Source organism: Panthera leo, chromosome B4 (assembly GCF_018350215.1).
Source record: "Panthera leo isolate Ple1 chromosome B4, P.leo_Ple1_pat1.1, whole genome shotgun sequence".
NCBI lineage: Eukaryota > Metazoa > Chordata > Mammalia > Carnivora > Felidae > Panthera > Panthera leo.
Window position 1 is genome coordinate 1,624,421 of NC_056685.1, and position 14,221 is coordinate 1,638,641.

The 14,221-nt window shown below is 40.2% G+C and overlaps 1 long non-coding RNA gene across 2 annotated transcripts; it reads right to left on the reverse strand.

Moving 5' to 3' along the window:
* Positions 1 to 9,831: 9,831 nt before the first annotated feature.
* On the reverse strand, positions 9,832 to 12,994 carry LOC122225481. 2 transcript variants are annotated; one of them, XR_006205198.1, is made up of 5 exons: positions 12,955 to 12,994; positions 10,777 to 10,874; positions 10,428 to 10,515; positions 10,252 to 10,321; positions 9,832 to 10,007 (listed from the first exon to the last, which is right to left on the reverse strand). It is a non-coding gene; the product is annotated as an uncharacterized LOC122225481 (long non-coding RNA). The 2 variants fall into 2 exon arrangements; XR_006205197.1 differs by having other exon boundaries at positions 12,871 to 12,988.
* Positions 12,995 to 14,221: the final 1,227 nt, after the last annotated feature.

Consider the following 14,221-nt stretch of genomic DNA (forward strand, 5'->3'; position numbering starts at 1 on the left):
TGATAAAAGTCTGTACAGACTAAACAACCAAGGTGATTATTTGTGCTGAGACAGTAATTTAGTAAAATTGCTCTTATCTGTTATATCTGTATGAAATTTATATGGAAGAATGTAAGAATTTATGCATGCATATAGAAAAGAAATCGTCTGTCTTGTACATGTGACTATGGCAAGATATCAGAATTAATTGCAACAGTTGGTCAGTTTTGGAATATTCTTATTGTTTTATCTTTAGTCCCAGAGCACCAATAAAAGTAAGATAAATTTGTATCTTTGGTTCTGAAATTCCAATTATAAATTGCATCAAGGTTGTATAACTGACTGGTTTTTATATGCCCTGGTGTCGTTTGGTGTTTAAATTCTTCCTCCAACATATCCATGCAGATGGCTGTACCTCCTCAGAAGATTTATGCCTGTTGATAAAGAAACCGAGCCGAGTTCATTGTCGCGCATTATGCGCAGGCTTCTGGAGCGTCTGCTGTATCCCCCTGTGCCACATGACCTTCTCCGTGTGCCTGTGCACCGTTCTTCCTACAAAAACGCCTTCATTTCTTGGGTCTAGGCAGACGCGTTTCCTAACATCCATCCTATTTTCTCAGTTAATACACTGGGGAAAACACATAATATCTTCTTTCCATTGTGTTTATTTTGTGACGGGTATTGTTTCTTTCAGTTGGATTAGAGACCATTGGAGGGTTGAAGTTGTGTTTCTCACCCCCTTTTCACTTATAGAATTTGCTAAGTGATGTGTGCCCACATGGGAGTTAACATATGATCTCTCTTCCAAGTCCTTGTAAGTGGGCTTACAATGAGAAAAAAGGAAAGAAAAACATCTGCATGTTTGTGAGGGTCTTAATTGATTTCTTGGAAATGTGGAGATTTTTTTTTCCATATTTACCTTTCAGATCCAAGTGGCTCTATAAATCCGTTATATGACATGAAATTTTAGAAGAATATTTTTGGACAATCTGCTAAGAAGGGGCCAAAGTTTCTTGGTCATCATAAAGGAGATTCTGTAGATGACCCTGACTCTTGTCCCCTTTTGCTCACATTTTACTTGGTCTGTCTTGTTATTGTTGAGTTTTATGGGTGTTGTCGTGTGTATCTAAAAAAGTCATTGTCATACTCAAGTTCATACAGGTTTTTTTCCGATTTTATTTTCTAGAAATTTTACTCTTTATGTTAGGTCTGGATTCATTTTAAGGTAAGTGTGTGTGAAATGTGTAAGAGCAGTGTCTGGAAATTTTTTTTTTGGGGGGGTGGGGACATACAGGTTTTTGAGTACCATTTGTTGAAAAGATCATCCATTTTTGGTTGAGTTGACTTTGCTTTTTTGTCAAAACAATCAGTTCACTATACTTGTGTTAGTCTGTTTGTGGGATTTCTGTTACGTTCCCCTGATATATCTGTTTATTCTTTTACTAATATCTCATTGTCTCGATTACACTATCTTTATAGAGAATTTGGAAATCAGGTGATTGTCGTCCTCCTATTTTGTTCATTTTTCAATATTGTGTTGGGTATTCTGGGTCTTTGCCTTTCCCTTTAAACTTGAGAGCCAGTTTGTTGATATCCATATAATTACTTGCTGGACTTTTTCCTGGGATTCTGTTAAATCTATATATTAAATAGGGTCAATTAAATATCTTAACAACATTGAGTTTTCTGACCGTGAACATAAAACACTTCTCCATTTATTGAGACCTTCTTTGATTCATTTTGTTAGTGTTTTGTAGTTTTTCTGAAATAAACCTTGTACATGTTTTGTTAGCTTTGCACTCACTATTCCATATTTTTGGTGTTAATTTAAATGTGTTTGTTTTAAAATTCAACATACATTTATTTGCACATTGCTGGTTTACAGGACAGCCGTTGACTTTTCTTGTTTTATTATTTTTTTAAATTTATTTTTGAGAAAGAGAGTGAGCAGGGGAGAGGCAGAGAGAATGGGAAAATTTCAAACAGGCTCCATGCTGTCAGTGCAGAGCCTAACACAGGGCTCAAACTCACAAAACTGTGAGATCACGACCCGAGCCAAAATTAGGAGTCAGACGCTTAACTGACCGAGCCACCCAGATGCCCCTGACTTTTCTTATGCTAACTTTGTATCCTGTAATCTTGCTATGATCACTTATTGGTTTCAAGAGCTTTTTGTTAATTTTTTGGGCTACATAGAAAATCATGTGTCTGAAAACAAATAATTTTATTTCTTCCTAACCAATCTGTGTATCTTTAATTCTTTTTCTTGACTTATTGTATTAGCTAGGACTTCCAATACCTTGTTAATAAGTAGGAATGATGGGGGGACATTCTTGTCTTGTCCTGGTTCTTAGGGGGAGAGCATGTAATCTCTCTCTTTTTTTTTTTATTTTTTTTTAAAGTTTATTTATTTTTGAGACAATGCGAGAGAGCGCAAGCAGCGGAGGGGCAGACAGAGGGAGACACAGAATCTGAAGCAGGCTCCAGGCTCTGAGCTGTCAGCCCAGAGCCCGACGTGGGGCTCAAACTCACGAACTGCGAGATCATGACCTGAGCCGAAGTCAGACGCTCAAACGACTGAGCCACTCAGGTGCCCCATGTCATTTCTCATTATTAAGAGAAGTGTTTGCTGTGGGGTTTTGTAGATGTTCTTTATCAAGTTGAAGTTCCTCTCAGTTTCTGGTTTATGGAGAGTTTTTAATCAGGTATTGGTGTTGGATTTTGTCATATGCTTTTTCTGCATCTGTTGTACAATTGCGTGATTTTTCTTCTTTAGCCTGTTGGTGTAATGCATTAGATTTATTGATTTTTGAATCTTAAATTGGCCTTTTCTATCTGGAATAAATCCAATGTGGTCATGGTATGTAAGTCTTTGTTTACGTTGTTGGATTCTGTATACTAATATTTGATGCAGTTTTGCATCTGTGTTCAAGAGATGTATTTGTCTGTAGTTTTCCTTTCTTGTAACATTTTGTCTGGCTTTGGTATTAGGCTGACACTGCTTTATTTAATGAGTTAGGAAGCACTTCCTGTACCCCTGTGCCACAAAAGAGATTGTGGAGAATTGACATAACATCTTATTAAATGTCTGATAGAAACCCCTCATGAAGCCATCTGGGCCTGGATGTTTACTAAGTGTTGGTGTAATTTCTTTAATAGAAATAGGCTTATTCATATCATGTTTGTCCTTGAATGAGCTTTGGTAGATTGTGATTTTTGAGAAATTGTTATATTTCATATAAATTACCATCTTGTAAAAACCATGCATGAGTACTGGGTGTCAAATGTTTTGTTCTGAGTCAACAGTACGATATGTCTTTTCTCTGTTAGCTTGTAGGTATGATGGTTCCTTTGATTCGTTTTTAATATTGATCCAGACTTACATACCTAGAAGAAAACCAACTTGAACATGATACCTAATTCTTCTTCACACATGGCTGACTGTGTTTGCTAATATTTTGTTGAGGATATTTGCACTGAAGTTCGTGAAAGAGATTAGTCTGTATTCTTCATTCTTCTTCCTTTCCTCTTCTTCATCCTTGCCCTGCTTTTTCCCCTCCTACTGCCTCTTAATTACTGTCTCTGCCTGGTTTTGGTATCACAGTAATATGAACTTCATACCATAGTTTGGAAACTGTGCCTCCCGCTCTGTTTCCTGGAAGAAATTGTGTAAAATTGGTTGGTATTCTTAAAATGTTTGGGGGGCTCCTGGGTGGCTCAGTCGGTTAAGCGTCCGACTTCAGCTCAGGTCACGATCTTGCAGTCCGTGAGTTCGAGCCCCGCGTCGGGCTCTGGGCTGATGGCTCAGAGCCTGGAGCTTGCTTCCGATTCTGTGTCTCCCTCTCTCTCTGCCCCTCCCCCGTTCATGCTGTGTCTCTCTCTGTCTCAAAAATAAATAAACGTTAAAAAAAAAAAATTAAAAAAAAGATGTTTGGTAAAATTTTTCCATTAAAATCATCTGGCTGTGGAGTGTAGATTTTTGTTTGTTTTGTTTTTGCTTTTTCAGGAGTTTTAAATTACAGACTCAGTTTCTTTATAATAATTTAAAAAATATTTTAATGTTTATTTATTTTTGAGAGAGAGGGAGAGACAGAGCGTGAACAGGGGAGGAGCAGAGAGATAGGGAGACAGAATCCAAAGCAGGCTCCAGGCTCCGAGCTGTCAGCACAGAGTCCAACGCAGGGCTCGAACCCACAAGCCGTGAGATCATGACCTGAGCTGAAGTCGGCTGCTTAACTAACTGAGCCACCCAGGCACCCCAAGTTTATTTTGAGAGAGAGACAGAGAGAGGCACAGAATACAAAGCAGGCTCCAGGTTCTGAGCTGTCAGCGCAGAGCCCGACGCGGGGCTCGAACTCACTGACCGCGAGATCATGACCTGAGCCGAAGTCATCGCTCAACCAACTGAGCCCCCCAGGCGCCCCCAGATTCAGTTTCTTTAATGGTTTTGGTGCATATTTTCTGGCTCCTCACTCATCTTTGCTGAGCTTTTGTAGTTGTGTTTTCCAAGGAATTGATCCATTTCTTGAAAGTAGTGAAATTTATGCACATACGTTTGTTTGTGGTAATTCCCCATACTTCCTTTAATGTTCTGTGGGATCTGTTGTGATGGCCTCTTATTTCATTCTTGTAGTTAGTGATGTGTCTTCTTTAATTTTAACGTTGCTAGTCTTGGTATAGAGTTATCAACTTCACTGATATTTTTAGTTTATTTCTACTCTCTATGAATTCTTTTCTGCTTCTATTGTAGAAATTTTGCTATTCATTTTCTTTGTTTCTTGGGTTAGAACATTGATTTGAGACCTCTCATATTTTACCATAAACATTTAAGTTTCCCTTTAACAGTGTTTTAGATGTCTTCCACATATTTTGATTTTGAATTTTCATTTTCATTCAGTTCTATGTATTTTTACTTTTTTGAGGCTTATTTTATGACCTATGGATCATGGAGAAGTGTGTCGGTTAATTTCAGTGGGATTTCCTGTTTTCTTTCTGTCAGTAATTTCCAGTTTGACTTCATTGATGTCAGAGAACATTGAGGTCTGTGTGGTTTTAATGTTTTAAATATTTGAGGTTTGTTCTGTGAATCAGGATATAATCTGGGTGCCCCAACAATTGTGTATTTGTGCTGATTGGTTGGAGCATCTGGTGATGTCAGTCACATCCTGTTGGTTGATTGTGATGTTCAGTTATTATCAGTTACTAGTGACTGGTGCTTTCTTGGGGCACTGACTGCCTTTAACAGAAATGGACCGCCTGCCAGTGAGATTTTGAAGCATTCCTCTGTCCTCTGTTCACTGATGGAAATCTTCTAAAAGCCTTTTGTTATTTTTTTTTTGTTTAATTTGCAAATGCTTCGGTTTGATGGTTTTTGTTTCATTTTGAAATCTGAAGGTTCACATTTGTGTATGGCATCCTTTCTGTCATGAGCCACTCTGAAAAACTTCACAATAATATTCTATCAAGTTTCAAGCCATCCTTATCCGTTTCCAGGATATGTGAAAATTGATATAAACACGGTTTAAATGATAAGAAAGTTAAGGTATGGGGGTACGTGGGTGGCTCAGTTGGTTAGGTGTCCGACTTCAGCTCAGGTCACGATCTTGCCGTTTGTGGGTTCGAGCCCCGCATCGGGCTCTGTGTTGACAGCTCGGAGCCTGAAGCCTGCTTTGGATTCTGTGTCTTCCTGTTTCTCTGTCCCTCCCGCTCTGGTTCTCTGTCTCTTTCTCTTTCAAGAATAAATAAACGTAAAAAAAAATTAAAAAAAAGAAAGTTAAGGGAAGTTTTAAGGATACAAATAGAAATATAAGTGCGTAAAGATATTAGTAACTTTCCTGCTTAAATACTAGTTGCTGTAAATACATTTGATAATGTGACTAATCAGGAGTGGATATTATGTGTATCAATGATGACAAATGTTACCATTTTCTATGTAGGCTATTTAATAGAAGAAATAAAAGGTCAAATTTCATAAATCCTTGGTAAGTTCGCATTTACTGAGTTAAGAGTCAACTGTGTTAGCTTTTATTCAACCTTCTTTGTATATATCAAATTCAGATCCGTGTTAATAAATATTAGATTTATTGGGTTTTTCTCTTTCTGGAGTTTTGATTCCTACAGTGTTTCACAGAGAGGATTATGCATAGTGGCATTGCAGGAATTTCTTTTACATTAAAAGCTCTTTAGAGAAAAAAAACTCTTACCAACATTTATATTCAGTCAAGATTGATTCAAGAAAAGTCAATTATGGTCTGACTCCAACATTTATTTAGAGCCACGATAATATTCTCTATGGAATACAGAGATAAGCACTTCTGAATATTTCTAAGTATTCTCTCTTGCAGAACGTTCCCCTCTACCAAGGTGTGCTCTTGACCCACAATCTGTAGCTGTGCTGCCTATTCTGGGACTTTCCCGACCTCCACTGTGCCTCTCTGCCCCTCATTTGTCCCCCTGACACGGAGCGTGCTCTATTTCAGATGTCTGGCCAATCTGATAATTAATCTGACCTGCTGTGTCGCCAAATGGTATATTTTACTCTCCTTTTTTTTTTTTTTTCCATGCTAGGTTAGATATTTACATTTTAATTGGATGTTTCAGTGTCAGACTTGAAGCCTAACTTTATGTTGAGGTTATTTAGGACAGTTTTTACACCCAAGAACATTCTGAAGGGTTATCTGAAATATTATAAGGGGTTATGCAGTTACATCATGAGGTCTATATGCATTTCTAAAACGTCTTTCTTCAGCCAGCACCCATTTGTCGATCTCCTATTAAATTTGAGGTGTTGTGCTAGGCATCGTGAATGAGTGAGTGAATGAATGAATAACAAAATGCAGTCATGGACTTTTAGAGTCTAGTAAACTCAGCCCTGCATAAGTCAATTGGAAGAAAGTATGTTATATAATGAATGCTTCTTTGATTTAAAGTAGAACTTTGTACAACTGACATTTATTTAAAATCATCTAAAAAGAAACCATGTTAACCAAGTTAATCTGAGCTTCTTATTCGTCTTTGAATACTGTTCTCTTACTGTACTTTTTAGAAAATAATGGGATTAATTGTTTGAAATGTGAATGAAAGACTAATTCATTGTGATATGTGATAAACGTTATACTAATAGAACAGTTAAACATATTATATATATATAATATCAAGTTATAGGATTTGTACATGCACACATGTATATAGGTACAATAAGAGCTAAAAAAAATTCATCAGTTTTTCCTCAATAGGTTTTTAATTTTTTTAAAAATGTTTATTTTTGAGAATGAGAGACACAGAATGCAATCGGGGGAGGGGCAGAGAGAGGGAGACACAGAATCCAAAGCAGGTCCAGGCTCCGAGCCGTCCGCACAGGGCCTGATGCGGGGCTCGAACCCACAAACTGCGAGATCATGCCCTGAGCCGAAGTCGGACGCTTAACCGACTGAGCCCCCCCCAGGCACCCTGAGGAAAGTATCTTTATATACTTTTCCTGACATGGCTGTCCTCAGTCATAATCCGTGAATTACAACAATAGCGGATCCATCCGTGTTCAGAGCACTTGGACACTTTCTGAATCGAAGAAAGTGAATGTATCAGTGCTGACTGGCAACACGGAGGTGACTAAGCTACAGGTAAATGTACATTCAAGGCAGCGTAGGTGGGAGCTGACCTCGGGCAGAAGGCCGCAGAGGTCCTGACCCTTGAAACTGCACGGGCAGAGTGAGGTGCGGTGTGAAAAACAGGGGGCAGGTGGCTTGCAGATATGAGCGTGCGCACGTGCACGCACACACACACGCACACACACACACGGCTGTCAGCCTTTTACTTCCCTGTTCCAACTCTACAAGTTATATGCAGCCATCGAAACCTTCCCACCCAGCCTTCCCACCCCAGCCAACTAAGTGGAGGTTATTATGGAGAAATTGATGCTCGGATCTGGGACGAACTACCAGACCCAAGCTATGTGGGTATGCCTGTGTTAGAACCAAGCCAGAGTCTGGAATTTGAGACTCCTCCTCCTCACACGGTCTGCTCCAGAGATGGTTTCGTCCACATGCACTGTCATCAATCAGCCTTCCTGTTGCCTTGTCTGAAAATATAAGTGAAAGTTCCAGTATAAACGTGTGCTTGAGGACTATTTTAAACATGAAATTTAAAACTCAAGTTAGGAAAAACAGAATTGTTCATATATGAAACAAAGGAACAAAACCTTAGAAAATTTTTTTAATGTTTCTTTATTTTTGAGAGAGAGACACAGCATGAGCAGGGGAGGGGCAGAGAGAGAGGGAGACCCAGAATCCAAAGCAGGCTCCGGGCTCTGAGCTGTCAGCACAGAGCCCGACGCAGGAGCTCATGAACTGTGAGATCATGACCCGAGCTGAAGTTGGATGCTGAACCAACTGAGCCCCCCAGGAACAAAACTTTTTAACTTCTATAATCAGAGGGTTTCAAGAAGATACTGTATCCATAAAAAAAGAATTGGATTTTAACAATAAGGAGTTAAAATGGTAAGGAATTAAAGAAATTATGATTGTTAACTTTTTTTTTTCAAAGGCTAGAAAATAGAATTGGGAAAGTCTCATAAAATGTAAAACCGAAATATAATGTTCAGGATATGTGAGAGAAAAATTGAGAGAAACAAATTCAGGGGACCCAACATTTGACTAATAGGATTTCAAGAAAGAGAACACAAAGAAAATAGAGAAGTGAAAATTATTAAAAAAAAAAATAACAGAAGAGAGTCCTGAAGATCCATGAGTATAATGACTGTTAAACAAGATTAAAAAAAAAAAAAAGAAAAAAGAAAAAAAAGACCCACACAAACCCAGCATTGTGGGCTTTTGGAACTACAAGGAAAATGAAGATATTATGAAAATCCACAGAAAGAAACTGAGGTTATCTTACCTGGAAATGATATAACACTTCTCACAAGCAATACTGGGCGGTGGTGTGGTGGTATTGAATGAAGCAGTTCCATCAGCATGTTTTCAAGAAGTGGTTCTGATGCTTCTAGACCCCATCCAGGGTCCCAAGAGCGGAGCGTCTGCAGCATGGGAGACTTGGGGACATTCGAGGATTCATGCTGTTTATCCCCCAATACAGGTTTCCTAAGATGTGATCGAGGGCTTTCTGGTAGCTAGCTCTCCAGTAAGGCGGGAACTAAACCAGGCAAAAAGAAGACTGGGATCTAAGAATAATGGTTCAATTTGTAAGAGTAATACATTGCACATCTCAGGGGACGGCTCCACAGAGACCAATTATTTTCCACTGGAGCAGAGGAAGAAGGGACCAGGGAAGGATCTCCTTGTAGAAAGGATGAGAGACGAGACGGGTTGATGCAGATGCTGGAAGAAATTAAACAGAAGACAAGTAAAGAACAGAAGTACGTTCGTAAGGAGGAGAATTGTGTCAGTTTGAAAGTCAAGGGACTTTCAAGAAAGTTTTTCAAGAAAAGAAGTTTCGTCCTGGGAGACTATTCAACCATTATTCTAAATGGTGAAAAACACCTATACATAATGCATTTCCAGCAATTAGAATCAGAGAGCACCTACCACAGGAGGTAGTGGGGTTTGAGATTGTCATGGAAATGTTTCCAAAGTGTCCATTGTAGAGGTACTGATGATAAATCAAAAGAGCCAGGGGGGGAGGGGAGTGGGGGAGTGGGGGAGTGGGGGAGTGGGGGGGTGGGGGGGTGGTGAGCACGGGTGTGCGAACACTCACATCCTTTTACGAAAGGAGGAATCAAGGTGGAGACTCCATTTTTGAGGAAAGAAAATAGAAGTAGTTAAGTATATACCATTAAAATCACCCACGTAATCGACAGGTGTTAGACTGTACGGAGCGAGGGGACAGGTGGGTGGGGGAGTAAACTTGATCGTCTCGTTCAATGGTACCTCGATCACGTTCCAAGTAGATACTCGACAAACAGCGTCTGCTGATTACTGAGAAATCCGCAGGCGGCGTCCAGCACCACGGAAGGACCGTACATGCTCTGGGTTTGCAGGACTTGTGCTTCCATATTTGGACCTCACGCTGGGAGGCTGTGGTTGTGCAGTAAGCAGAAGTCTGTCTTAATCATGCCTTAGTACGATTTGATTTTTAGGCCACCTGTTATTTCCAAAATACCTTAATTTGCGGGCTAAACAAAGATGGTGGTGGGAGCGTGGTTTTTATTTTGTAGACAAGAAAACGGGGCCCCACGATGCACATTTGGTTGTACCCGGGACCCGGGGAGTGGTGGAGTGAGCACTGTGGCACGGGGTTTCTTTGTCCGGGGTGCTCTACCTGAAAGCTCAGTGAAGGGGGCTGCCGGTGCCCAGGAAAGCAGGAGGTTCTTCAGATGTAAACAGATGATCTGAGAAAGTGTCAGGGAGTAGAAAAACAATGGAAAACCCAGTCACGCACTGGCGTTTCCCCGGAGGTTGGTCTGGACAATGTGGGAGGGAAACCAGTTTGCGTACCTTTCTGTGCACATGGAGTGGGGGTTGTTCTGTACACGAAGAAATGCTCTTTGCTCCTTACTGGAAACAGTTATTGTTTTTCCCTTTCCTGTTAGAATGGAGGAAATTGGCTCTGGACAAGAGTCTACTATTCATTTTAAGTACCCAATAAAAGTCCTGCATATATACTTGAAGTGCCAGCCAGAGGACAGGCAATTAGAAACCTGGGAAATATTTGAACACAGGTTTGAGGTTATTTGAACTAATAACGACATTTATTACTAATGAGACAGGAGATATGATTAGACTTTCTTCGTGAGCAAGCACAGTGTCTCCTGGCAACCACTGATTTTATTTCAAAAAAGGATACCTTTACTTTATCACGCGTAGTTTATCTGGCTACAGGACTCAGTTGTTGGAATATTGAAGCGTTGTGACTATTGTAATCAAATCTGCATGCAGTTTTCTCTGTAAAAATAATTGCAAGCTTTCACTGTATTGAAGGAAATGCTTTCTAATCACACCAGTGTTAAATACGGGAAAATTTCACTAGATTCTAAAATATTTTTTTATTGATAACAGTCTGACATGTAGAAAAATTTTGCAAGAATTTAAATCTTGCAAGATGTTGTACAATTTATCACTATTTCTTATTCTAATAGATAGAAGAATACCTATAAAACTAGTCCTGGTAGGGGAAGACACTTCAGTGCTATGTAATTTATATATATATTATTTTTCTGAATACCTTTCCAATAAAAACAACTTTTGGAAAAGGGGCCATGACCATAAGTATGCATTTTGTTCGACCTCATTTTCCTTTCCTTGTACAACTGGTGACACATTCTATAATCATAAATTTCTATATGTAAAATTGAACGTTGGCTTTAAGAAGATGAAGTATGTATAAAGTAAACCACTTAATTTTTTAAGTTAAAGTGTAGTTCACACTCCTTTAGAATAAAAATGAACAAATAAAAAAATAAAATCAATGTTCAGTTAAAGAGGATACAGATTGATTTATCTGGTCAGTATTTATAGGTTAATTAAATACATTATTTCTTATTTTTATAATTATAAAGTTACATTTTTTTTTAAGTACAAGCAAAACACAGAAGGTCAAAAGGCTGTGATCACTGTCCACCTCACCAAGAGTTGACCCCAGCTCTCAGTTTAGTGTACAACTGTCCAGGATATTTTTCTTCTTTACAGTAAAATATATTATAAATGTATTTTCAATATATGTGTTCTTTTATGATGTTAGCTTTTCCGTAGATGAGTATTGTCTCCCATGGACATGTTTTCACGTGTTCTCCCAATGTGCACGGCCAGTGGACCGTCTTACCCTACGTCCAGGGGCACCTGGGAGGCTCCATCTGTTGAGCATCCGACTCTTGATTTTGGCTCAGGTCATGATCTCACAGTTTGTGAGTTCAAGCCCTGCATCAGGCTCCGCACTGACAGTGCTCTCTCTCCCTCTCTCTCTGCCCCTCTCCTGCTTATGTTCTCTCTCTCTTCCAAAATAAATGAATAAACTTAAAAAAATAGTTCAAAATGATCACTTTTCTTAAAGAGTTTGTGAGATTAATCTAAGCAGTATTACTATCCTGTTGAAAATACAATAGAAGACTATCTAAATGTGATTCTGTTCTTGGGGACCATAAGAAAACAGACTATGGGTAATGTACTAAGGAAGTGATAGCAAGAGATACTACAGGTAATACTGAGATGGAAGGGATATTTTGAAGGTTGCTAAAGTCAGTCTTTGTTTCTGATACGGAATTTTGAGGAATGTTAGTCTGTATGTATTTTTTTAAACACAAGGTATCTTTTTCTGTTAGTAAAATACCAGCCTCTTAATTACCACGTGACCCATGCATTTATGAAAATTTTAAAGTGCCGTTGCCTTCTCACACCGCCTCCGACTTCTGAAAGCTCAGCCAAGAGGATAAATACTCTGAAGGCTCTGTCAGCCGTTTTGAATAACAAAAGACAGCAAGATTCTAAAAGTTCTAACATATTATTAATAACAACTTTCCCCCAATTGTCATCCCCATAGGTATGATAGTATGATTACTTGTTTTATTTGAATCGATAAATGTTTTTCTATTTAATAAAAATGGGCGGAAACTATTGTCTATTCACTGTTATTTCCCAGGGCCCTCAGCATGTGATGACGTCTTATCTGTTGAATTTATTTAGTAATGTGAAGGAAGACGTTAAAGGCCAGATGCACAGTAGCGTTGCCACAGTGGAGGCTACATATTGACGGAGATCTAGAGGCCAGAAAAGATGTGGAGTGCATAGGTGGGGCCAGGGGCAATGTGAGGGAGGGGCAGAAAGAGAGTGACATAGTCAGGATGAGAAAGAAGACAGGTACCATTGAAGCCACCTGATGCCCGTGCCGTAAATCTAAGCGGACACTGAGCCAAATGGTCCACACCATGGAGAAGGAAAAATCCACCTCCTGTGTTCGTTCCTTCCTCTGACAAATAATTGTCGAACCCCCAGTAGTACGAGGCACTCTGCTCTAGCTTTGGGCATGTACCAGGAGACACAGGTTCCGGGCCGATGGACCTTTCGTGTCGGTAGGGAAAGTCAGGGAATGATAAATGTAACTGAATTCCATCGAATGTCAGAAGATGGAATTTGCTGTAGAAAGTAAAAGTGATATCACAGAACCAAGGAGATGATGCGTGGCTTACGGTGTTAAATAGGGAGTCAAGTCAGCCTTATTAAAACTCAGGTGCTTAAATAAGATTTGAAGACGATGAATGGGTTAGCCAAGGGAACAAGGAAGGGAGGCATTCCAGTTAGAAGATACTGCTAGAGGACATGGGAGACTGTGCTTGGGGGCTGCCTGGAATCCAGTGTTGCTGGAGGGTGGGGGGTGGGGAGCAGAAAATAAGGTCAGTAGATGAGGAGCCAGACATGGAAGGTGTTCAGAGCCATTTTTACAAGCTTTGCTTTCACTGGAAGGCATTGCCAAAATATTTCCTACACGATTGGATATTGGTGCGAGACGGTGCAGTCAGGCTTGAGTAGAAGGGTTTTATCTCTACCAGCTGGAAAGATAGAGCTCCACCAGGGGAGAGGTAGAGGCTTCTAACCTCATGGTGGGGAGGGTATACTTCATTAGGGGGCAGAGCAGCTGTTCATTTTGAACATCTTGTACTTGACATGTCTGTTCCACAACCAAATGGAGATGTTGAATACGCAGTTGGATGTTTGGTCTGAACTTCCAAAGATTATCTCTCTATGTCAGATATCTCTGTTTCCGTCTCTGTCATCTCCGTCACCTCGTTGTCCATCATCTGGTCTCCCTGCTGAGTGGAAAGGCAGCATGCACAGACCGTGGAGCTGCTGTGCCCTCCGTGGTCTGGGGCGGGCTCCCTCTGACGCTCCAAGGGCAAGCAGGAAGCAAGGGCATCAGCTCAGGACGGGGTGGGGTGGGGAGCTTGGAGGTCGGGGAGGGGAGGCAGAGAAGTGGTTCTTCAGTTGGGAGACTGAATGCACCCAGGATTTTAGCACGATTGCCCCGCAACTAGAAGGACACACAGAAGGTTCATGGGTGTCGTCTACGAGATAAATAGTTCCACTTGAGCCTCGTGTTTAATTACTGAGAAAACACGTGTTACTTGCAGCAAATTTGCATCCTTTCAAAAACCCTCAGACTGGATTACACCAGCAGCAAAATGCCATGCTAGGTAGACAGAGGCCAGGTCCCCTGGCCGTTGTTGACATCGGGCTGTGTGCGGCACTGGGTCCGGTTTAATAACGTGCCTGTAATGAAACTCATAACCTAAATTTGCAAG